At 42.6% G+C, this 24,121-nt stretch overlaps 1 long non-coding RNA gene across 1 annotated transcript in view; it reads right to left on the bottom strand.

The window, feature by feature from the left end:
• Positions 1-2,416: 2,416 nt before the first annotated feature.
• The window catches only part of LOC121606770, a 50,874-nt gene continuing 29,169 nt past the window's right edge, over positions 2,417-24,121 (bottom strand). Inside the window, exons 2-3 of the long non-coding RNA XR_006006848.1 lie at positions 2,849-2,923; positions 2,417-2,750 (exon numbers count right to left, since the gene is read on the bottom strand). This is a non-coding gene — a long non-coding RNA (uncharacterized LOC121606770). The remainder of the gene's footprint in view (positions 2,751-2,848; positions 2,924-24,121) is intronic.

The raw sequence follows: 24,121 nt of genomic DNA, 5'->3' as shown, positions 1-24,121 counted from the left end.
TTCACTGCCCCATCCCCACCTCTGACTCAATGGCAATGTGCTGACTGGAAACTGCAAGATGGTCACTTTCCATTTCATCTTGACCAGGCATGTCTTTTACTTGCACAATACACATCAATTTAGAGGAGTTTCTGACCTCAATGTGAATATTTGACATGGAGCTGTCCCCCTGGAGACAGATTTGTCTTGCGTAGCATAATAATCTAAATTGCACAGTCATAATTGAGATATGATATCATGTATCTCTCTCAGGGCTGGCTGGCTTGAAGGCAGAGGCCGAGCAGGAAGTTAGCGATAGGAACAAATTGTGAAGAGGAAGGAAATGTTTAAGTCCAGAGGGATGATAGCTGCTGATTCTGCCATAACAAATCTCTTAGGACAATTTAAGACGCTATCGAAGCTGTGCAAACTGTCCTACCACTAAATCCTCTACATTTAGCTCTGAGCACAGCTTTCCTGTAAGGTCACTGTCAGCTACAGGCATTTTGATCAGTGCTCCGTTTCATTCATGTTAGCTTGGAATAAGGAGTACACACTTTATGGAGGTTAGATGACTACACTAAACATTTCTTGTGTGACAGAAGTAATCTAAACATCCAGACTTGTTCCTCGATGGTGTTCCTACCATGATCACCTAAGGCAATGGCAGCCGCCTTCACTCAGAAATAATCAGATTACGTTCCTGCAAACTATCTGTCAGAACATGAGGCTTAATTAGATGGACAGGAAAAAACCCAAGAGCCGCACAATTGTTTGTAGTATTTGCCAGCATTTTTTGTCGTCAGGTTGGGATAGCCCCATGACACCGAACGGGAAGTGCTTTAGAAAATAGATGGGATGATGGGATTTGCGATTATGGAACAATACAACAAACACCAGGAAGTTGCAGTAAACAGGTGCAGGTTTGGAGATTTATCTGACACTATGCAACAGTCACAACATTTACATTACAGATACCTTCTGATGGATAACAAACTAAAGAAAAAAGCTGAATGAACAAGTGGAGAAACAATGAATGCAGATACTTCCATATGTGTGCACTGCATGGTACATTTAATCGATTAACATCCAATCAGGCCCAGTTGATTCTGGTTTGAATGAAGAGCATTCATTGTTGGGCCACGGATGGCAGGAGCTCAGTTGGCTTTGTGTTTCAATAGGAACAGTGACTAAAGTAACATCAGCATGTAGGTCTATGGGAAAGACATCAGTAAATAGGGTCGCAACCTGTGGTCGACAGCGCACATTTGATGACGGAGATGCTTGTGCATTAGTGACATGGAAGGAAAAGCAGTTCCTCAGGTGATCAGACTGTCACCAAGAACAGTCTGTCAACAATCACACAGAGAGGGATAGTGGAGTTGCAGTGCAAAAAAAAATTATTACAAAGATAAACACGCATTTGAGATTTCAGTGTTGCAGAAACCATCTTAACTGGGCAGAGTCATCCTTCACCATATTCTCAACAACCGGGCGAATGTGTGTGTGGTGAACACAAAGAGAACGGTATACACCTGAATGCTGGACCCCTACAGAGAGGGGGTCTGGTGGCCCTGTTATGCTGGGCCACCAGCATCTATCCTGCTGGGAGTGGTCTCTTCGAGGGGTCACTGACTGGTTTGATGAGCATGAAAATGATCATATGATCTCCACCACCATCATCAAAACACCAAATGAGGAAATATCTATTGGAAGAATTATATTTCAACTGAAACTGTTCTGGTGGCAGATGGCGGCTCAACACCGTAGAGAAGACACTTGCCTTTTATTTGTGACCTTTCTGTATTTCTGTATGTATGTATGTCTAAATTATGACATAAAGCCAATAATTTAGTTAATTTAACAAATTGATGAAGCTAACTAAGTCACATAGTGCATGTTTATTGAGGTCTTACTTAAATGATTTTGTTAAATTGCCTTGTGTCACCTGCAGCTTCTCTTCTTGTGCTCCAAAATTATCTGAAGAAATCTCATCAGTTATTTGTGTGCAGTATCTTAGGAAACAGGTTGCCTTGAAAAAAGATAAGTAAACTTATGTTTGCTTTAAGGTAAGTTTACGTAAGACCTTCTTGTTAAGTGTACTTAATTGTACTTACTTAATTTGAAAAGTAAACATAATTAGTGAATTTCTCTATCGTGAGATCAATAAAGTCTTAACTAATCTAATATTTAACTTGTTCTGTCTTGGCAACTTGAAGAAGCTAAGATAGTGGGACTTAACTAACCTGTTCTGTTTACTCGCTGGAATAAGAAACTGATTCCTTTAGAAAATTTAAGTAAGCACAACAACAATAAAAATGAGTCAGCAAGGTCAATTTTTATTTAAACAAGATGCCATTCAGGCTATTTCAGAGGCTGTTGTTTGTGGGACCAGTCTACACTGTGTGATGAAAATAAACTTACTTTGAAACCTGCAACCTAATACCTTTAAAATAAATCCATCCATAAATGAATCCATGGCACAGTGTTCACCAATACCAATAATCAATCAAACTTTCACCGGCTAAACACTTTAAGTTAGGTTATTCAAAATAAAGCAAAGAGGGCTGAATGATGTTGGAGCTGTTCCTTCGTCTTTTAAGGAAGAGATATCTAGATTATACTCCTTAAACTAAAAGGCCAAACGCCTGAGGGTGGCAGTGTCATCCATAGTGATGTTTCCTTCCAGTATGATACCAGTGCGGGATGGTTAAAGGTGCAGAGCCATTTGGACGAGACTGACAGTACCCCAAAAAGCAACCTGTTTGATTCTGCAGGCACAAAGGAAGTTTGCAAAGATAAACGGAAAATTTTCCATTCAAAAAGCTTTTGTGTTTGCTGAGTAACAACCAAAATAAGGTGTACGTACCAGCTGTACTGCCATCATTTCTGAGAAAGAAAGACATCACAGGACAGCAGTCCACATCATTGCAACATCATGGGTCTAACAGGGAGGGGAAAAAAGGAGAAGCATTTACTGAAGAAGAACCACAGGAAGACAGGGAGACAGGAACATTGACAAAAAGTAATAACACATAAAACTTGCAAGTCACACAGTATACATTCACACAAATACTTTATGTGCAATCGTTAAGAGGCCAGAGATTTATATAAGATATAATATTAGTCTGCTCAACTTATCACTGCAGATGTCAAGTACCAGAAAAAAGTTAAAATTGTAGCTGACAAATAAAAGTCTATATTTAGTTTGAACCTTGAGACCTATAAAGCAGAGATTCAGAAAAACTCCTGCTTCCTCAAGTAAGTCTACTGAAGTCTAGTAACTCTTTCATACAAACAAAAATGAGATTAAAATTACATTAGTCAAGTCAACAGAATACCGAGTTAAGTACAACACACTCATAAAATTTAAGAAAACACTGGTGTTACCTTGCCTGAAGTACTATGTCTAATCCATACATAAGGTACTCCACCAGAGGCACCATTAAGCCTGTGGATCCTCATCTCTCCCTGTCGCAACATACCAGGCTTATTGACAAATTTTTGTTGCAAATGGAGTGTGTAACACAGAGTGGCCGCCCAGGCTGGATGGTGCACATGTGGGCCGCAGCCCTGCGTTGGAGAGCTGAGCCTATGGAGGTCTAGAGCTCTTCTCTCCACAGGTTTAGTCTACAAGACTAGAGGACTAGGCCCCACATCTGGACTTGACCACCATCAGCGCCATTAGCACTAACACAGAGCTGAGGCATGTGCACCCCTGTACCCAACATGGGGTATTAGAGGACAACGCAAGCTATTACAGGCACAAGTGGAGGTGGTACTATTTTTCACTGATTGCATAACCAGGGTACCCAACAAACGTATGCTATATTTAGATAACGTACTTATAAAGGGCCTTCGCACTTCAAAAATGACGGAAAATGTATATGTGGGCATAAATGTGTTATATAATTGCAGGTTTGTGTGAAGAGAAGAGCCTCACTACGGTGTTAGGGGGCAGTAAACAGATATGGAGCAGAGCGGACTCCTATGGTCTACCTACCAGCAGGCCACTCACAGTTCACTACACAGAGCGTGCTGGAGTGGTTGCTCTCTTTATGACTTTCTGTCTGTCTACTCAGCTTCAGAGCTGGAAACACTATCACAGGTATCAGATGTGAGTTGGTACAAATTCACAGAATGCATGCACAATGTTTCATATCACCCCGATTATGTTTTTTTTAGACTCCTACCCAGCCCTCTCTGTTTTCACACATACACACGCACCTGGCGTCTCCTGACCTCAGCAGCAGAAAAAAGTACGAATCACTTGATCTCACAGAACAGATTGTTTTCCACTACCTTTCTTTTCTTTTTTCTTCTGCTCTGTCCTTTGGTGACAGATGTGGGAGAGCGTGAGCATCCAAAGTCGCATGTAATGGCAAAATTCCAGCAGCCTCACTCGGATGTCCCCTCTTCCTGCTATTCTATATATGTCACCAGGCCTTTTGGAGGAGGCTCTTGTGGGAGCCTTTCTGGCGAGAGATTTGTCTTTGCACACTCACGCACACTTGGTATGCACACACAGGCATATAGACAAGTCACACAGATGCCTGACACACACACACCTAAAGAGGAATAAATGTGAAAGATCAGATGTAGGGTCTGGGTTTGACCATGAGGAATGCCAGCCGAGGGTTGTGGTCTGACACCTCGGGCTGTCTGTGTCGCTGTCAGCCATGGGAAACTGTGGCCCAGGAGAACTCCGGCCAGAGGGTGACGTGATGGGGCAGGATGTGTTTCCAGTGGTGAGGTTTAGCCATGCATGTGGACATGCTCAGAGACCTGTGGAGGAAATTCTCAGCACCCCTTGGCCTCTTCATCTCGTGGGTGTCAGGAGCAGTGTGCCCCACCAGCCACACACACACACAAACACATTTTACCCAAATATATGCTCCTTTACCATGAAACAGTACGGTATTTCATATTCAGTTTCACCTGTTAACAGGCGATCTTAATCTGGAATCTTCCTCGCTAGTTGGCATTTACTGTAGTTTTTGTAGTCTAAATACACTCCTACAAACCAGAGGAGCAGTGAAAGGCCCCTTGGTGACCATATGGAGGCTTAATAACACTAAATGGAGTGATTCATCCAGCTCTGCAGTGGAAGTTATGACTGCTCCCTGATGCTCTCTATAAATCCAAGCCTGTGATAAAAGCATCAGTCATTTATATTCAAAAGCAATGTGGAATTTTAATTGTTCCCATTGCACCGCATGTTGATTTCCTCTGACGCGAATATGAATGGCTTTTGTGCTTAATGGACTGTGACAAGCCTTCAAAGTCCCACAACATGGCTACACGTTTTCAATCACAAACTGTACTCCTCCATTCATCCTCTTATTTCTTTTGCTCCCTCCCTTTAACCCAGCCCCACTCTTTCCCCTGGCCCTGAAACCCTCTTTCTTGCCCTCTGATAGAATTAGGTAGTCCTTGAACCATGGTGATCACACTTCCTGAAGCAATTACTATTAAGCAGCGATGGTCAGAGAGCAAAGCGCAGAGTGCGCTACAGAGGCAGGAGGCTGTTTACACGGAGCCCAGAGAGGAGCCCGGTGACACCCACAACAGAAGCAGCCAGAGGTGCTTTCCACAGGCTGGCAGAAAGAGGTTGGGGTCAGCGGGGGTAGAGGGCTTAGGGGGCACTGATCTGTTTTTACAGGATCCAAGCTGTCAGGATTTACCCACACAATATGAAATGTTAGGAAACGTTACATTACAGACAGATGTACCTCAGCCTTACATGGAAAACTGGCGGTCCGGTTACACACATTGTATACAGACAGACAAGGAATGAAGGCAAGATGCAGAGAGGCGGATTGAGAAATGGTGGGCTTTAGAGGTGAAACGAAAACCAGGGTTGGTCACATTCACAGCAATTTGTTACTTAAAAAATTGAGATTTTCTCTTTTTTTGTCCCATGGTGAGAACATTTCAGAAATTATCTGAAAAACATCAGAGTAGGTAACAACGCTGGCTTCTAACTTTTGACGCAGGCCTTTTATAGCTCAGTGATTATTCATGTTCTGTTGCACTATTGCATTATTGTACTCTATTTTGAGACTTTAATGATGTTTTTACATTCATGAAAAAACATATCAAAGTTCTTTAAAAGGTCTGATGCTTTTTTTTTTCAAACAAAATTCAAAACCAGACGTTCCTGCTCCTCTCCATGTCACCCCATCAGCTCATCATTTTATTCAACATCATGGTCTTCAGGACAAATTCAAGCATAAACCAGCTGTTTATTTTTGGACTGGTCTGCTTTAAATCTAATTTGTGCAGGATGGGTGCTGGGAGACCCAAGAATCCCCTGCAGCCTTGGAGGAGGAAGAAGAGGAATGTGACCCCCAGAGGTCAGCCATCCCCTCTCCTGGGTTACAGGGGCTCCTGCACGAGGGCTGGGCCAGGGTCACAGGTCAGTAGGCTCGCTCATTCGGCTCTGCCCTGGCGCCTGCCGGCACAGCCCTCAATTTGTAAAGCGGTAGAGGGTGACCCCAGAGGGCCTCTCCTGGCTTCCCTGGCCAAACACAGGCCTTAAACACTACCAGCCTCCCCCTGATTCCCTTGTTTCCCCTTGATTCCCCCACACCAAAACCAGGACCTATGGTCTAACACACATACACACACACTCAACACCAAGCCATCCTTAATAAGAGGAATTACCCCAGGCGGGGGCCGAGGAGGAGGGGAGGGAGCAAGCAGGTATAGCGCCATCTCCGCCTCATTACTCAGTGGATTTATGTAGGATCATATGCCCTGTGCGTAGTGGCACACTTGGGCGCTTAACTCCTTGACCTGCACTGTGAATAGGTAAATGAATAAATACAAAGCCGGGATCAGAGAAACTTTGAAAGGTTAATACAGCAGACGTAGTGCAGACATCATTGTTAGCACCAGATCTAAGCTCCAAGTAGAATCCTAACATTTTGATATGTCAATGAACATGTCTTAAAATAATAGAAAATCTTTGAGGGTAGCTGTCAGAACAGCTAGCCTCAATGATGCCAACTCGAGCTTGGCTTTGGAAAAAGCAATTGGTAACCTCCAACGTCTGACTGTCTGCATCTGAGTGAGTTGCCAGTCTGTCTGTTTCCACTGATGAGAGAGACTGAGCTGTTTCTGATAGTGACTGTTACAGAGAGACCAATTATCCTGGCCAATGAGGACAGGCCTCTGACAGCATAATTACAGGCAGCCTTGCCTTGCAGCAACCATAAGCCTGGGTATGGCTACCAGTCACCCAGCAGTTGGGAACAGGAGAAGAGAGGAAGGCAGAGTCAGGACATGGGGGTGGGTCTGAAGGTGTCTTAATCCACCAGGACCCAATGTCCTGTCTTGTCCCAGACTCTGGGGCCTCTCCATGGGCTGCTGAGAGTCGGAGCTGGGGCCTGATTTGGCCCAGCTGGAGGAAGCGGGCGATCAGAGTTCAGTTGGTGCAGACAGAAGTAAAGTAAACAGCCGTGGTCACTGGGCAGGCCGTTAGCAGGCCTCGGACAGATGAGCAGGGGGCCGGGAAGACCACACACATACACATACAGCCAGACCACACAAGGGCCAGGGCTCAGGGGCCTACGCACGCAAGCACACGCCCCATCGGCAGGGTTCCCCTGTGGGCAAAAGCATGCTGCAGGTCAGGGTGGAGCAACATGGAGGAACAACAGACTGGCACAGAGTTGGCCTGGGACCTTCTGAGTGTCTGGATGAACCTTAACAATATGTGGGAGATACTGGCAGGTCTGAGCCAGAGGCTTGAGAGACAATAATCCTATAGAGCAGAGCTGTTAGAGAGAGTAAACACAAACAGGAAGAGATTCATAAGTACGCTGCTGTTCCACTGCCAAATCTTAAAGTGCATTTTGGAGAGTCTTTCCGCCTCCATGTTGGAGGCACGAACTCTCTTCTGGGGGAAAATAACATGTACGTTAGCTGGGAAATCACATCATGTTGATACAACAATAGTCAAATAAGCAATTGTCAACAAGATTTATTTTTTGTTTAGTTATTTGCTTTACAAAATGCCCCAAAAGGGAAAACAGTTTTGTGGGACATAATCTATTGTTTTATACATTATTGATCTTTACATTTACAACTTATCATGTGGCATATTACATCATAGTATCCTTTTTGATAGTTTGCGATAGATGAGTGCATTTGGATGTGGCATGTGTATATTGTGAATTCACTGGAATGGTATTTCAAGAAAAATGAGACTCCCTATCAGAGGATAACAAGAACAGAAATGGTGCTTGTGTGTTGCTTTAAAACAACACACATACATGTCCAGACATAAAGTCTTACAAGTAATTAATTAATTATCATGTTTTTCTTTTTTATTTTACTTCCCCTGAAACTTCAATTAAAAGCAAAAACACAGAAATAATATCTCTCTCATAACTGATGCATCTCTCTCTCTTTCTCTCTCTCTCTCTCTCTCACACACACACACACAATTAGTATTTTGGCAAACACATTAACACGCAAAGGCTAAACAAAAATAAATATATACCACATAAACACTCTCTCTCTCTCTCATGCACACACACACACACACACACACACACACACACTTTCTCCCCTTTTCTCTCTCTTTACAAGTCCACATAGCCATCAGTCTCTTTCTTTATCTGGATAGTGTCAGAATGACCCATGGGAGAGCCTGTGAATGTGTGTGTGTGTGTGTGTGTGTGTCTGACAGAGGGTGGAGTGGGGAGTAATGCTCTCAATCACAATTACTCCCCAATGCCACCAGTCATGCCGCCTGCCTCGCATCACCTTACAATGCACACACACATGTGCGCACACGCATACACACACACGCACACACACACACACACACACTGAAACACAAGGTCAGCATTTCCACTGGAAAGACATGATGTACTCTGAGTTCGGCAGCGAGTCCAAGCTCACCTCTACCAAGGATCTAGTGCAGCTGTCAGAGGGATCAGGCACAGCGGGGCTGGACTGCACCATTTGCCTGCTTACAACACACACCCTCCTGTGTATCAGTAATCCTCAGCACCCTGCCTCCCTCTTCTTTCATCGCTTATCTCCGCATTTAATACCACATTTATGATAACGAATGACAGGTAGCTTGGGCTGTGATCCCTCCTCATCTGGCCTTTATCTCATAATGGTACGAGCTGCATTCTTCCCTCTAGCGCAGGGCCCTGCAAGCCTTGATAAATCCTGAACACAGGGTGGGCAAACCGCCTGCTAAAAGTTTTTCTGGCTGTAAAAGTGGGCAGTTGAGAAATGAGTACGAGGCTAATGAAATATGCAGGCCACATGTTTGTCAGTAAGATGTGTGTGCGTGCATTGTGCATGTTAATGTAGGAGGAACAACCAGCAGCATTGCCGTATTGTCTCGGATGCACTGCTGAGCAGACATATAGATTCAAGGTCTTTTTGAGTAAAAGGAAGGACTCCTTGACTAAGTCTGACTCAAGTCTGAAGTTGATGCTGACGTTAGCTATTTGGTGTTTTTGACCTTAGCAGTTTGACAGTTTTGTGTCTGGGGGTCAAGCTTGACAAGGACATGAGTATGGTTCACTGTCTGGACAGGAGACTGGGGTCACTGGGGTGAGAAATGGCTCTGATTGGAGGTCATGGATGCATGTTTGAGGAAACGGATTGGCAGCAGTCTATAAAGGTAGAAAACGCAGTCTTGAGGCAGAGAGATGATTTAACGCTGCGATGGTGAGGTTAGGTCGGGGTTGTGGGGAGTCTGGGGGGTACTGAGGAGTGGAGAGAGTTTCAGGAGGAGCTGGACACTTGCCTGCAGAGTAGGGAGATGGTGAAGGTCACGGAGCAGTGAAATATGGCTGACAGGTACAGGGGAAGAATAACACAGACTCTGTCCTTCCTGCCCTACAAGAGCGTCTGGGTCCCCGCTGGGGGACACGTGGGGTCGCGCCCTGTTCGCAGGCTGAGACGAGATTCTCACACACGTTTTCAAGTAAGACGGCCCTCACTGACAAGCAATCCTATAAAAATGATTGGGCAAGACGATTTGCCTCTGCAAACAGTAAAATTAGATGAAGAAGACAACAACTTTACTGCTAGGGAGACACAGTAAGCAAGATAATTTAATTGTATTTTTGGAATTAATGAAGATAATAATGATGGCGATGATAAAACAGACAAAGCACAATTACTTTCTAATTGAGTAGTTAAATCTTAAAGCTTTTAAGTCATGATATGAGTGAAAAACATATCATTTTTGTAATAAGCCTAAGACAGTAATTACAATGCCAATAAGTTCACTGTTTATTTCATGATTATCATATTTTTTATTATTATATATTAACTGAATAACATTTTATGGCTTCTCCAGGAAATTTTCAAATGCCAAAATGAAAGGGTTTTTTTTAGCTATAATGTCAAAATCTTATATGGCAGGGCAAAAATGACAGAGAATCATTGTTGTATTTAATGTCTTTATTATATTTAATACAATAATTGAAACTTGCAGGAACCTTGGCCCAAATGCTTGAGAGAACAGGACATTAATAAAGCTTGTTTTCAGTGGTGACACTGAGCCTGATAGAAAGTTGAAAGACTTTGGCTCTGGTTGCTCTATTGTTTGATCAGACAGGAGAAGTCCTCAGCTCTCTGAATTGGTCCTTAATGAGACACGCACGTAGGCCACTTCCTTTTGACCCCCGACAATCCCAAGCTTGTCTCGCGGGTTCCTCCTCGGAAAAGGAGGACCGACTGGCGAGGAAACTTTGCTGAGGGAGTAGAGCAGCAGCACAGGAAGGCTTGAGAGAGAGAGAGGTGACTCATTTAATTTTTCAATCGTGGCCATTTGGTCCTCAAATGCAACACACACTTCCTGTCTTGGCTGCTGCCAAATGCTGCGTCACATGCAAAGGCCGTGCATATCAGTGACAAACCCTGTGTGTGCAGATGACCTCTGAAAAATCCCACAATCCAAAATGATGATATTATTATTTATGAATACTACTGGAATTGAATACACTTTTTTAAAGGTAAACTTTGGACAATAGTTAAGAAAAAAAGTTGTAAGATCCTTAACATCATGACAAATAAAATTATTATTTATATTTTTTGCAATATATTATTTATATTAGTATTATTGGTATTAGTATTATTGTTATCATTGTTGTTGTTATTATTAGTATTGTTATTTTCTACTGGAATCTTGTACACCGACAATATATATAGGACATATATATTAATAAACAGATTATTTTTTCTTAATTTGAATTTGAACACAAAAATATTCTGTACTTTTTTAATAGCTGTTGTTGTAATGTCTTGTTTATTGTGTGGCATATTTATTGAACAGTCATTTGAAAAATAGCAGCAGTCCTCTTTAAAACACGTCATTATTCTCAGTGTAACATATAGGAGTTATGGTTTAGGTTTGTCAGACAGTTGGACAGATGGACTCAAAGTGCACTCTACGTCTGGCTTTGACATGTGGAACTCCGTCCAACTCTCACTGCTTTCCAGATGATGGCTTCTTTTTTCTGTTATTATTGCTGTCTAACATGTCCAGTACCGACGACGCTTTGCACGGGTTATAAGCAGCACATTACGCATGAAACATTTAAGTCTGCTCTTAAAATAGCACCTGTGCACCGTCTGTTTTTCAGCTCCGTCTAAGAAGTGAATAAACTACCAGGCCCTTGCTTGTCTGTCTGAACCTACATGTATTTATTTATTTGTCACAAAAGTAGAAAAGAAAATTACCATCAGTCCTGTAATAAAAAAGACATCAGTGAGCAGCCAGGACTGACATTGGTCAAATGAAGGATGCAGCCCTGTATCAAATTATTAATCACAGTGATGTGACCACAGAATATCACTGTATTTGCCATCGGTGACTCTGTCAGGTGTAGCTATAAGCAGGTTGTAATTTTGAAATAAATGATGATAAATGATGAAATAATTTGTCTCAGCATGCAGGAAAAATCTATTTAAAATTTTCACAGCAGGTCAAGCATTTTTTCAGAATTTCTTCTGAAGACATTCAGACCCTTAAGAATTTTTTTCCTTCATATTTGATATGTCTCCATATCAGATGAAAGACAATCACACCTCAGATTACAGTTTGTTTATTTTCCTCTGCAGGTCCAGGCCAGGATTTGACCTTACTGTTAATTTTGCAGAGAGAAATAGCCTGACAATTAAACCCATGGATGTTTAATGTTTTCTTTAAAAACAAATAAGAACATGTTTTCTGCTTATTGAAACTGAACAGATTTTTTTATAGCCATTACCTCACATCAGGGGCTTCACGTTTTCATCATCGATGAGAAATGGCCACTTAGAGCCCAGTTTAATTTCTTGGGCTGTTTAATTACATCACATTAACCTGGCATTGATCTCTTGTCCAAGGCAAAGTAAATAGTTCGCATTCAACTCTATGGCAGACAATGTTGGACAAATAAGGAAGACAAGAGAGGCTTCAAAATACTGAAGACCTATTTAAATGTTCACTAATCAATGGCACATAATTAGAGTGAGTGTGCAGCTGAGTGACTGGAGTGAGCCAGTGTACGGTTTACTATTAGACCCCTCTAGGTGGCGTTAACATGCTTCAAGGGGCTGTGGGTTATGATCTGAAAACAGATACTTCACTGTAAAAGAAAATCATAATTACTGCTCTGTTATTTCCGATGAAACTACTTCATAAAGAAATAAACATCTTTTTACCATTCTTTTGAATGACGTCAGTGATGTGCACAGAATGCGTTTGCATTTGGCACTGGCAGCAGCTGATAAGTTGCTTGTTGACAAAAGCTATTTTGAGCGCAAAATTGCAGCATAGCATTAAAAAGTCTGATTAATCGGGAGAAGTACTGAAAAATGTGTTAGAAATGACATAGAAATATCTGAAAATCTATTAAAATCTAAGGAAGAATGAAATTTAGAAAATGTGCTCAAATTAGAGAATCTGGAGCATCTCTCTGACACACACACACACACACACACACGCACACACACACACTCTCTCACACACACACACACACACACACACGCACACACACACACACTCTCACACACACACACACACACAAACACACAAACACACACACACACACACACACACACACATTGACCGGGTCATCATTCAGAGACACTTTGGGGTGCCTGTTGCCCTTTCACATATTTTCACATATCTGCTGCACTAAATGCTGATAATTGATGCATCTGTCGGTCAGCTGGCAGCACATGATTGGGGTCTGTGAAGAGAGCAGAGGGGGGTGGGGTGGAGCGCATGAAGTAGAGTCTCACAGACCCCTTATAGCTAATGATTTGGGGTCCCAGGCTCCATGGCTGTGTGGTCCTGAGCAGACACAGCAGGCTCAGTGAAAAGCAGCCGCCCTCTGGGACAGAAACAACATTCATTCTCTGGATCAAATAGCAGCATAACACTCTAGTCGACATCAGATCTCACTGTGGCACAAAAGAACTGTTGTGTCACTCAATATCAAACAGAGACGAGCATTTAGACAACTTACAAGGTCAGTGTCACCAGAGTGTGGAAACACCTTCACCTAGTGAGAGGACTTCATCCAGTAGATTCTTCACTGTTTTCACTCGGTTTGTCTTACATATATAAATGTATATATGTATAGATATTTCAGTGCTTAATTTTTAGAAAGGAATTCATTAATTGCTGGTGTTTCTCATGAGTCCAAGCTTGTTCCTTCATCTATATATAGAAACAGCAATGGAATACAATCCTGAGGCATCCAGAGATGGAATAAAAGCCGAAGGGATCTGAGTGATTGCTACTATAAAACGTCTCCCAGGCCTTGTAGAGCTGTAAAGGACAAAGAGAGATAGTTGGACAGGCCTGTTCTCAGGCTGCAAACAGGCTCTCAAGACAGCCCTGTCTCTCTCACTCTCTTTCTCTTTGAGTCCTGGCCTCTTTCTTTTTCTCACTTCTCACTCTCTTTGTTTCTCTTTCTGTTTCTTCTTCGTCTTTTTGGTCCCTTTTTCCCTTAACTCTCTTTTTGCGTCGTTCCTCCGTGTCTCTTTTGGTCTCTCCTTGTAGAGAGCATCCAGCATCGGTCTGACAGGGCTATTTAAGGCTATGAATGTGCGTGTGTGTGTAAGTGTGAGTGTGTGCGTGTCTGTATTGGCTGGGGTTAAGGCAGAAGTCTGGGGAAACAGTAACCAGAGAGTGTCCCTGAAGTGTCGGATGGGGTCACAGAGAATCGTGAGTCTTCTGTGACCCATCATGAAGCAGAGCAGTCGACAGGGAGTTCTTATCACACTGCACTGTCATTCACAAATCAACTTCTCCACACACACACACACACACACACACACACACACACACACACACACGCACATACACGCACACACACAAAGCTATGACAGACTTTTCTCCTGAATTTCTGTATAAGCAGCTTTTAACGGCACATATTTCATGTGCTGAAACAAAAACTGCGCTCCCCAACCTTTATTTGTTACTCACACAGTTTCCCTTAAGAAAAGACACAAGCACGCGTGGGCGCAAACATGCATAAGAAAGCATACAAACAAACACACACATTGACGTCATGATCAGAAATTATGGGGTGATAAAACGATGTTGGAAGTAAAACCAAGGCAAGGATGTGTGCCGCGCGTCACTTCAGCATCAAGGTAAACAGATAACATTTCAGAGTTTCCAAATCAGTTGTTTCTTCACATGCAAAAGCACTCAAGAGTCAGATGAATTATGAATCACAGCCATTAAATCTAAATTTACCCAAATTCCTGTGCGCTCATTACGGGCAGAAAGTGGATTAATGCTTATGCGAGTGAGTGAGTGTTCAAGTACTTTAATTCTCGTCTTCTGTTTGTGTTGTGTGTGTCTCTGCCTCTATTGTGTGTGTGTGTAAGCGGTTGGGGGAGCAGCACAGTATGAGGAGAATTCATGTTAGCCAGCTCTCAGAGAGGTCTCAAATGTCTGTTTTCCTGACGTGTGATCCATAAATATTTGAAGTGGAAAGGGCTGCGCTGCGTTGTAGGACAAATCTAATTAACCCAGAACTTCCTAAGGGTTCCTCCGTCTGTGGGGCTGCGTGGGTGTCTCTTACATCGCAAATTCACCTCTCTACCAGGGTCGGGCTCCTCATTTAAGCCACTCATACCTTGAAACATCAGTCAGTCACTTAAATTAAAGGGAGAATTATTGAGAGGACGAAATGCTGATTTCTTCTTTCAGTGTTTTCGTTTTTAAATTTGTTTTTGTGACATTCTGAAATTTCCTCTAAAAAAGTTGCAGATTCACACTGCAATTCAAGAATTTGCTTAGACTAACTGTTAATATAAACGTGATATTATTAAAACACAGTGCAGATGAAGCAACGTGTATTTTGACACTGCCGCCTTAAAGATGATAGCCCATATTTAAAGACTGTTGCCACTGCGGTGAGACAGAAAAGAAAGACAGAGACAACCGTATGACCAGAGACAACCTCTTTTTTCTGTCATTCTGTCCCACTTCTCATCAGACGAGCCATATAAAGTTCAAATTACGACACTTGGCATTGTCTGTTTCTCCAGCCCAGCCTGTGTGTTTAGTGCAAAACTACAGTAGCCTATGATTCAGTGCATTATACATCTCTTCCCTCTCTGTTCTCAATATGACCCGGGCAGGAAACACAGCGCCTCCGACATACTAAAGTGCTGCTGATTCCGAGATAGTCTGCCATCCTTTTAGCCAGATGGGACATGAGGCCTCTTCTTCTTAAAACCAGCGCTGGAACGCCCAATTGAAAAGACGGCTTGGGTGAGGATGTAGGGAATGAAAAGCCGTGCATGGATCTCATTCCTGAGGCCTGGGGTTGCTGATTTCATTAGAGTGCACCACACTATTAGAGCCGCCTCAGTTTGCTTTGCAGTCGCCCCCGAGCCTCACATTTCCATAATGCAGCAGAGGATTCAGTTTCACACGAGAGGGCCACGCTCAAACCATTTCCGCCGTAAACCGCTCGCTTAAGTTATTATACATTTTCACAATAAATACAAAGGGAAATGCGGCCAGCGTCTCGTCAGAGGAGGTTAGCTCGAAAAGCCACGTCAACCCACACGGCGTTCCTGTTAGTGCAGTGTCATGTGTCGATTTACTCTGCGATAGAAAAGCACTCCATCCTTCTTCATTGCATGCTCCCCTATTTTCATTCAACACCGGCAGCCAGCTGAGGAGTGTCAGCTCTTTGGCAGCAGCGTGAGTTGAAATAAGGTGAAGGTGCTGCCTACTGTAACAGGTATACCTTCAGTTCCATAAGAGATCACCGAGCCTGCTAGGAGGAGCATGGCCTCAGAGGCAACCAATGAGCTTTGTTTGGGTCTGCACTCTCAGGCCTGCCAGCAGCTATTAGACACACAGACGGAGGGCTAACGCCTGCTCCAGATGTTCCAGCACAAGCAGCAACAGGGAATTGGATGAGACCTTGAATTAAAAAGCATCACACACTGAGCACATAGTGCACTTCCCCTGTGCCCCTTAGAAGTGCGATACCATTTCACTGCATACCACCAACAGTGGACCACTGAGGCAGGATAATGAGAAGGGCCAATTAGGGGCTGTTGGACAGGATAAGACATTTCAGAACAATACTGCCTTTATTATGATTTCTCAGTAGCATTAGCACAGCCAGCGTGTGTGCTCATAGTTGAAGCTGCCTCTGGAATACAGTCACCAATTAAATCCTTCTGCTTTAAGTATTTAGTGCTGACGTTAAAAAGGGGAAATTCTGATTTTGGATCAGAGGTATTCCATTTTTTTTTAAGTCTTTTTGCTTTTTCTATGCATGCATAGCTTTGTTAATAGAGTTGTATGTGTTCCACACGCTAACCAAGAGGTGTGTGTCTCCAGCAGTGATGGAAAGTAACTCAAGTAGTCTTAAGTACAAGTTCATGATCCATTTCTGTATGTGAGAATGTCAAAATTAAATAATATTTAAGTGCTGCTAAAGAGATAATCAACACTTTGTAAGTAGTCATTATACACACATTTTTTTTTTTACTTTTTATACTTAAAGTAAACTCTGTTGACAATACTTATGTATTTTTATGCAAAGAATATGTTGAAGGCAGGATTTTTATTGGAGTATTTCTACTGTGCAATATTATATTTACTTATACTTTTACTTATGTAGGGTATTCAAATACTTCCACTACTGGCCTGACAGGTTCCCTGGCTCACACATTCACACATATTCAGTTATAGTGATTTCAGTGTCTGAGTCACAATGGACGTTCACAGAAATCTGAGTTTGTGCATTTTGTTCTACATAAAACTCAGCTTTTACGCATAAAAGATATATATGGAAGACCATTTATGCTTTTTTTTTTTTTAGCTGTGATGCTAATGAAAGGCTACTTCACATAACAAGCGAGACATTACAAAGAGTTGTTTAGTCTCAGAGGTTGTTTAGTGCAGACCACCTCAGGCCCTGAATGACAGACAGACAGAGATTTGGTTTGGGTGAGTGTTTTCTGTACAGTCCCTTGTGGCAGCAATTAACCTTGTTATATAAGGGAGTCTGATGGTTTTTCTCAGTTTTCATTATTAATCTTATGTGTAACTTATAGTAGGAGAAATGAATTGCATTTGCAGTCCGGCAGCCAAAGCGAGACATTAAAAATCAGCTTCTATCACAAAGTGGAAATTAGCATTTGTGGTAATTTTGCGTTGCCTTTCACACTACGTGACACTGTGATACAGAGAAGCTCACAGCATTCTGCAAGTCAATAAACTTCAAGATTTACACACAGATACTGTATGAGTCATGATTTCAGTGTTTTGATTCTGTCGCTGCATTTGCCAAACCATCGTGACACTAATAACATTTGTGGGAAGGTGAAAGAATCGGCGGTGGTGGGGAATAAATTGAGTTTCCCAGCTCAGACAGAAAGCCACAGCAACCGACTCATCAGCTACCCCAATTAATACACACTCAGAAGGAGAAAATAGTTAAGTGGTGCTGCACTTAAGTTAATTTGTCAGATAAAAGAAGATGAAAAACATCATGTATGAACCGGACAGGCTGACAAGCATCAAAGAACGTCTTTGTAGATAGTATAATTATTTAACTAGTTGTTGAAAGCTATACCCTTATGGATAAAAAAACGATCTGTGGAGTTTTAAAGTACGAAATAATAGCTCCCCTCTTCCCCCTTCTCCCTCATTTGGTCTTATCTAGGTTGTAGTCCTTGATGGTGAGACAGTGTTAGATCACGGCGGGAAATAGAGAACATGCATGCCATGTCGTCAAGTCAGATAAGGGACTACTCAGAGTGTGTGTCTATGTTTAAGTGCAAGTTTACGTGTGTGTGTGTGTGTGTGCGTGTATGGCGTAGGAGAGTCTGGGTCTCTGATTGCCCTTGCTAGGCTTCCCACATTAAAGTGGCCTCTGCCCCGAGGAAGAGATTCCTGGCTGCATGGCAAAATGGAGAGGGGTGGGGAATACGGCGAGGAAAAGATATGGGAGAAGGGAGTAAAGTGGGAGGGTAGGGGCATTTAGGTGAAAAGGAGCTGCCAAAACAACTCCCAGGCTTCATCTGGCCTGCATCCAACTGTCCGACACACACTTGTTCACTCTCTCTCTCTCTTGCAAACACACAAATACACACAGCTTCGCCCCCACCACATGTTCCTAAGTGCGGACCGCACAGGGGGTAGCCCCCTAACCTCCCTGCCCCCATATCCCGTTCCTCTCTTCCCCCTCTCAGCTTTAATTGAGAAGACAAATGGATCTTTCAGAGCCAACTACCGCACCACCATACATCAGTCATGACAATGTTAGCTTTATAACGGTGGGCTTGCCGTGAGCCGAACCATATGTTAGGCCCGCGCCACACGCACGAGCAAACACCTCAATACCATGCTAATGGCGCCCCAGTAATTGCCTGTTGTTTTATTATTAAAGGTAATTTAGGCCCTAATGGAATTCATTCAACATTGTGCGTCGGCCCCACCCAGACGGCACTGTGGAGAGACCACGCTTCCTGTGTCCCACATCAAGAAGCCCTTTTATCTCCTGGAATGAAATATTATTCTACATGATGAAACAGAGCTAGATACATCCCCCTTTTTCATGCTAGCCTCTCACTAGCTTCAATGTATCTTCCCATGGACAGTTTCTGTCATCAGACTTATTCTCTTGTTTTCTGCTCAGACTCTCTCCTCAAAACTTAAAGAGCAGCTTGTCCTTTTTTAGAAAAATGTGCTAGCATTCATCAGCTATGGCTCAGGTAAGATTTGATAGCACTGTGATTGCTTTAGTCACAGTGACCCGTTGCTCAAATGTTATTCTTGGGCGAAATATGGATTTAGGTTCAAATACAGTCAGACAACCCCGCTATGTTGTTTTTGTATTCAGAAAGAACAATGACAGAAACAACAAATGCTTGCATAACACAAGCTAACCCGAGTGTCCTTTATGTACATCAGGCTTGACAAATCCCAAGCGTGCATGGTGGAGACTGCATGTCATAGTTAACTGAATCTTATAAGAATAGTTAAGTCAAGTTTGGACAAACCAGAGCAAATGCAGCCACATGGTGGGTAATTCAGGGAACATTCCCAAGAAATATCTGTTTAAAAAGCTAGAAAGACGTGTGTAGCTGGCATCAGTGGATTTCAGGTAAACAAGAGCCAGTAACTTATTACTGATTGTGCTTTAATGCCTGAGGATAAAGTATTTAGACTGTATTCAGTGGGTTTTAACAGAAGGGTTTTGGCCAGAAGGGTTTTGTTAGTGAAATAACTACATTTATATAAGAAGCACAAAACAACACAACAGCTCATCGTGGAACTAATACAAAAACAGTCAGCTTGCCTGTGCCTGAAAAAGCCTGCTTTCAGATGAGCTTGTAGTTTTAATGACGTTGTCTCATGGCAGCGTCCGGAATCTGCTCCAGATTAATGTGAGTGGGCAGAAACAGGCCACTGAGGCCTGATTTATTAAAGGCCGGGCGCAGAGTTATGCGAATGTGATAACTTTCAGTTGCAGTATTGCTGTAAAAGAATGAGATGGATTGCATGACAGCAGTTCATCTTAAAGTAAAGCAGATACTCCTCAGACATGTGAGAAAATGTCACTTAGACATCCACAAACTCAAAATCTGCTATAAGATTTACTAATGTGCTGTGACATACTGGTGACTTTCTCAACCTCTGTCAGCGTAAGGTCACTTATAACACACATACGCACATGCACACACACACTAACATACAAAGCTCTGTGTGTCCTTATCAGTTTATCTTCAGTGTCTTTTTGCTTTCTTTTTCCTTTGCTGAGATCTCCAGAGAGTTTTCAGTTCTTTCAGCTTGATTACCACTGATACTTTCCTCACCTCATTACCCTTTAGGGTAAGGTACAACCTTTCCTTCACTCTTTACCCATTTCAAAATAGCTAGCTTAGTCAGTTTCCCAACACAGGAAGCCAGCATGGTACCCAGGGATCATCTGAGGCTGTGTGATCATCATCACTCTTCTTCCTGCGTCTTGCTCCCATGGTTTTTCATGCCTGGTGTCCAGCATGCCTATCCTCTGACTGGAATTACTCTCATCTGGGGCCAAAAACACCAAAATAACAGTCGTCCCTCCCCTCATCTGCTCACTCTTACACTCTGGTCACTTTTCCACTGTCTTGCAGCTACCCACATGTGACACATGTCTCTGAGAGAGTGTGTTCTCATGGGCTGACCACCACGACCCCCCACTGCATTTTATCACGTCATTTTGAGCATGTTGAGAGGTGTAACCACAGCATGGCAGATTGTTTCTCTCTGTTTCTATGACTCCTAAATTTTGTCCTCTCTCGCTTTTTCTCTTCACCCCCGTCACTGTTTCTGCCCTCTTCCTCTCTCTCTCTCTCTCTCTCTCTCTTGTTCCCAGCAGCATGTGAACATTAGCCAGGGTTTTTATCAGAGGGCTTCCAGCAGAGCTCCAGCAGGCCTTCCCAGGAGAGGAGGCTACAGGAAGTCGTAGGATGATAAAACTGGGCCATTACTGGGCCAGCACAGGACCCCAGGGTTCATTACCCCCCTCCTCCTAATCTCACTCTGTGACTGCAGCACAACATAATCCTGAACACACCTCAAACTCATTATTCTGTATTACCAGTCTGTGCTGGCTTATCACTTACATGGGAGTTTTGGCTTGCTGATATTGTGCTTGTGATACTGGAGAAAAGTTAGCCTGAAAGTTCTGAATTGGCTGAATTGTCATTTTGCGTCATGTCACGTCACGTCACTATTTGAATCATTAAAAATCTGACATGTTCAGGCTAGATAGAAAATAGCTTGAAGAAGGTGCCTTTGCACAAATATGTGAGAAAGACAACTCAAAGAACTCAAAGGATTCTACAATAGCAGGAAGTAGAAAATGCAGATAATTTACTTCTTAACAAGTAAAAACAGCAATGAAAGTTTCTCGGCATTAAGCTATTACTCAGCACTCTGCCAGCGCCAGAGTGTGGGTGCAAGGAGGACATAAGAATAAAAACAGCTGCGTCCGAGGTGACGTCACAGCCTTGAGCGCCACTGATGTAGCTCCTAAGAATAGAATACACAAAAACACAGAGCTGCAGATCTTGAATAGTAGCGCGGGGATGGATCGCAGAGAATTAATTGGCGGTGGTGGTCTTGTTGAAGTGATGACAGCTGATAGAGCGAGCAGCTGGAAATGACAGCAACATCTGAGCCCAGCACCATGTAGCACTCAGCGGCAGCACTGACAGAGAGCAGCACAGAACGCAAAGATGAATGAAACAGACACAGAGAGGGAGGGAGAAGTATGTTACAGATCATTTCATAGTACGACCAGGACAAGATTAAATGTTATCTGACTGATTTGCCTGATTTGATCATGACTTTACAGAAATGTTTAGATTTATTTGTTTAAAGTATGGGAAATACAACTGTTCACTCTCTTGCTGAGAGATAGTTGGGTAGATTGAAACCACTCTCATATCCGTCTGATGAATATGAAGCTACTGCAAGCTGCTGCTAAGCTTCGCTTAACTTAAAACAAGGTGCAAAGGGAATAAAATATGCATTCCAGTAACTGTGAAGCTCACCAATTAACACATTCTTGTTTGTTTAAGCCCAATTCATACAAAAAACAAAGTGCAGGTGCATTTTGTTTCTTTTGGACAGAGCCAGGCTAGCTGTTTCCCCCTGTTTCCAGTCTTTGTGCTAAGCTAAGCTAACTGGCTGCTGGCTGTAGCTTCATATTAAGCATACAAGCACAAAAGTGGTATCAATGTTCTCATGTGTGAAAGTGAAAAAGTGTATTTAGCAAAATGCTGAACTAATTTTGAAACCCTCTGGATGTAAAAGTAATTCAATTAGTAAACGTGTAAAGTTTTTTGGGGTAGCGTACAACTGCAAAAAAAAACCTCAAATAAATGCTTTATTTAACACTCCACTCCAGGTCAACTGGAAAGCAGATCTTAGTAGTCAAGTGAACTTTCTTTGTATTTTCACTTCATTTTATTAGAATCACCCTTCTTTATAGTAAGTCGGTCTATAAAATGTTTCTTGTTGCTTCTGACATTCCTGTGCCAATCCAGAGAGAGCAGCCAAATGACCCTAATGCTCCTGGGACCCCCTGTTCCCCTCCCCGCTCATACCAGCAGATCAGCCCGGCTGGTTTCCTTATCTGCTCACTACTCAATTACCCTGTGCTGCAGAGGGCATTTGAAGCCTCAGACAAGTGGCCTGGAGGTTACATTGGGAGGAGGCACAGGCTGCTGATGGCCTTTTAACCCTCCTAGCACAGAGATAATGAATGATGGGATGTAGTGGCTCAAAGTTTCAGTAAGTTAACAGTGCAGTGTGTAGGATTTAGTGGGCTCTGTTGGCAGAAATGGAATCTAAGGTTTATAGTTATGGTTTCACTAGTAATCTTTGTGTTTTTGTTACCATAGAATGAGCAGTCTACTGTATGGAAGGCTAATTGTGATATGGTCGGACCACTGCGTTGAACATTTTGATGTACTTCAATTTAGTTGTTATCACAGATTAAGCATCAAAACTTGTTATTGATGATATACTGCTATCCAGTAGAGTCCAGAAAATGAATATATTAATGACTATATTGGCATTATCAAATATACAGATGCAACCTAAATTTCTTCATTGCAGATTATGGACACAATCGCAATAAAATAAAAAAATAAATAAAAAGATATAGAGGTTTAATAGGCTGCACAATCAAACATTTTAATTCATCTGTTTAAATTTCATTTGTTGTTTATTTTTCATTTCAAGTATTTTTCTCGCCAGATGCAAACTCAGAAATTATCTCTTCAATGTTAAATGTATCACATAGCATACACGTTTCATTAAGAAAACTGAAATCTGAAAACAGATTAATTTGATTTCACCTTTGATGCTCACACCCTGTAGAACTCTATCTGTCAGCCTTCACTGGAAGCTGCAGCTCAGGAGCATGTCATTGGAGGAGGTAGGAAACAGTGAAATGTTAAAAATTAAACCAAACCACAAAGCTGGTATTATAAAATGTCATGTGGCAAAGCAGCACAACTGTGGAATTGAGAGAAAATGGATTACAATATGTACCGTTCTTGACAAATGCTTTCTCAGGTGTATAAACCTGAGAAACAAGCAGATGAAATAATCAGGAACAGAGATAATGCATATCAAACAAATACTTGACATAATTCCCAGTGTGTAGGATTTAGTGGCATCTAGAGGTGAGGTTGCAGATTGCAACCAATTTAACACCCCTCACCTCACCCTGTGCTTCCAAGCGTGTAGGAAAACCTACAGGTGGCCACTAAAAAACGCAAACAACAGGAAAGGCCCTCTCTTGAGCCAGATTTGGTTTGTCTGTTCTGGGCTTCTGTAGAAACATGGCAGCACAACATGGTGGGCTCTGTGGACGAGGACCCACTCCCTCTGTAGATATATGTAGACGTGAGACTTTACTTCTCGCTGCATGCTTTCTTTCAAACAAGACACAGAACAGAGGGAGTTGTGCGTGAGTCTGCCTTTGAAGCAGAGAGTCAGAGAGATGGAAACAGAGGTGGGACTGAGCGCTGGGAGAATGTGACTGTGGTGAATGGTGCAGGGAGGACAGCACGGAGAGCCACCCTCTCCTGTCACGCCTGTGTCTCTGTGTCTGCA

The sequence above is a fragment of the Chelmon rostratus genome, chromosome 1, assembly GCF_017976325.1.
Source record: "Chelmon rostratus isolate fCheRos1 chromosome 1, fCheRos1.pri, whole genome shotgun sequence".
Lineage (NCBI taxonomy): Eukaryota > Metazoa > Chordata > Actinopteri > Chaetodontiformes > Chaetodontidae > Chelmon > Chelmon rostratus.
The sequence above is the reverse complement of the archived record's forward strand: the minus strand, read 5'-3'. Positions and strand labels throughout refer to the sequence as shown.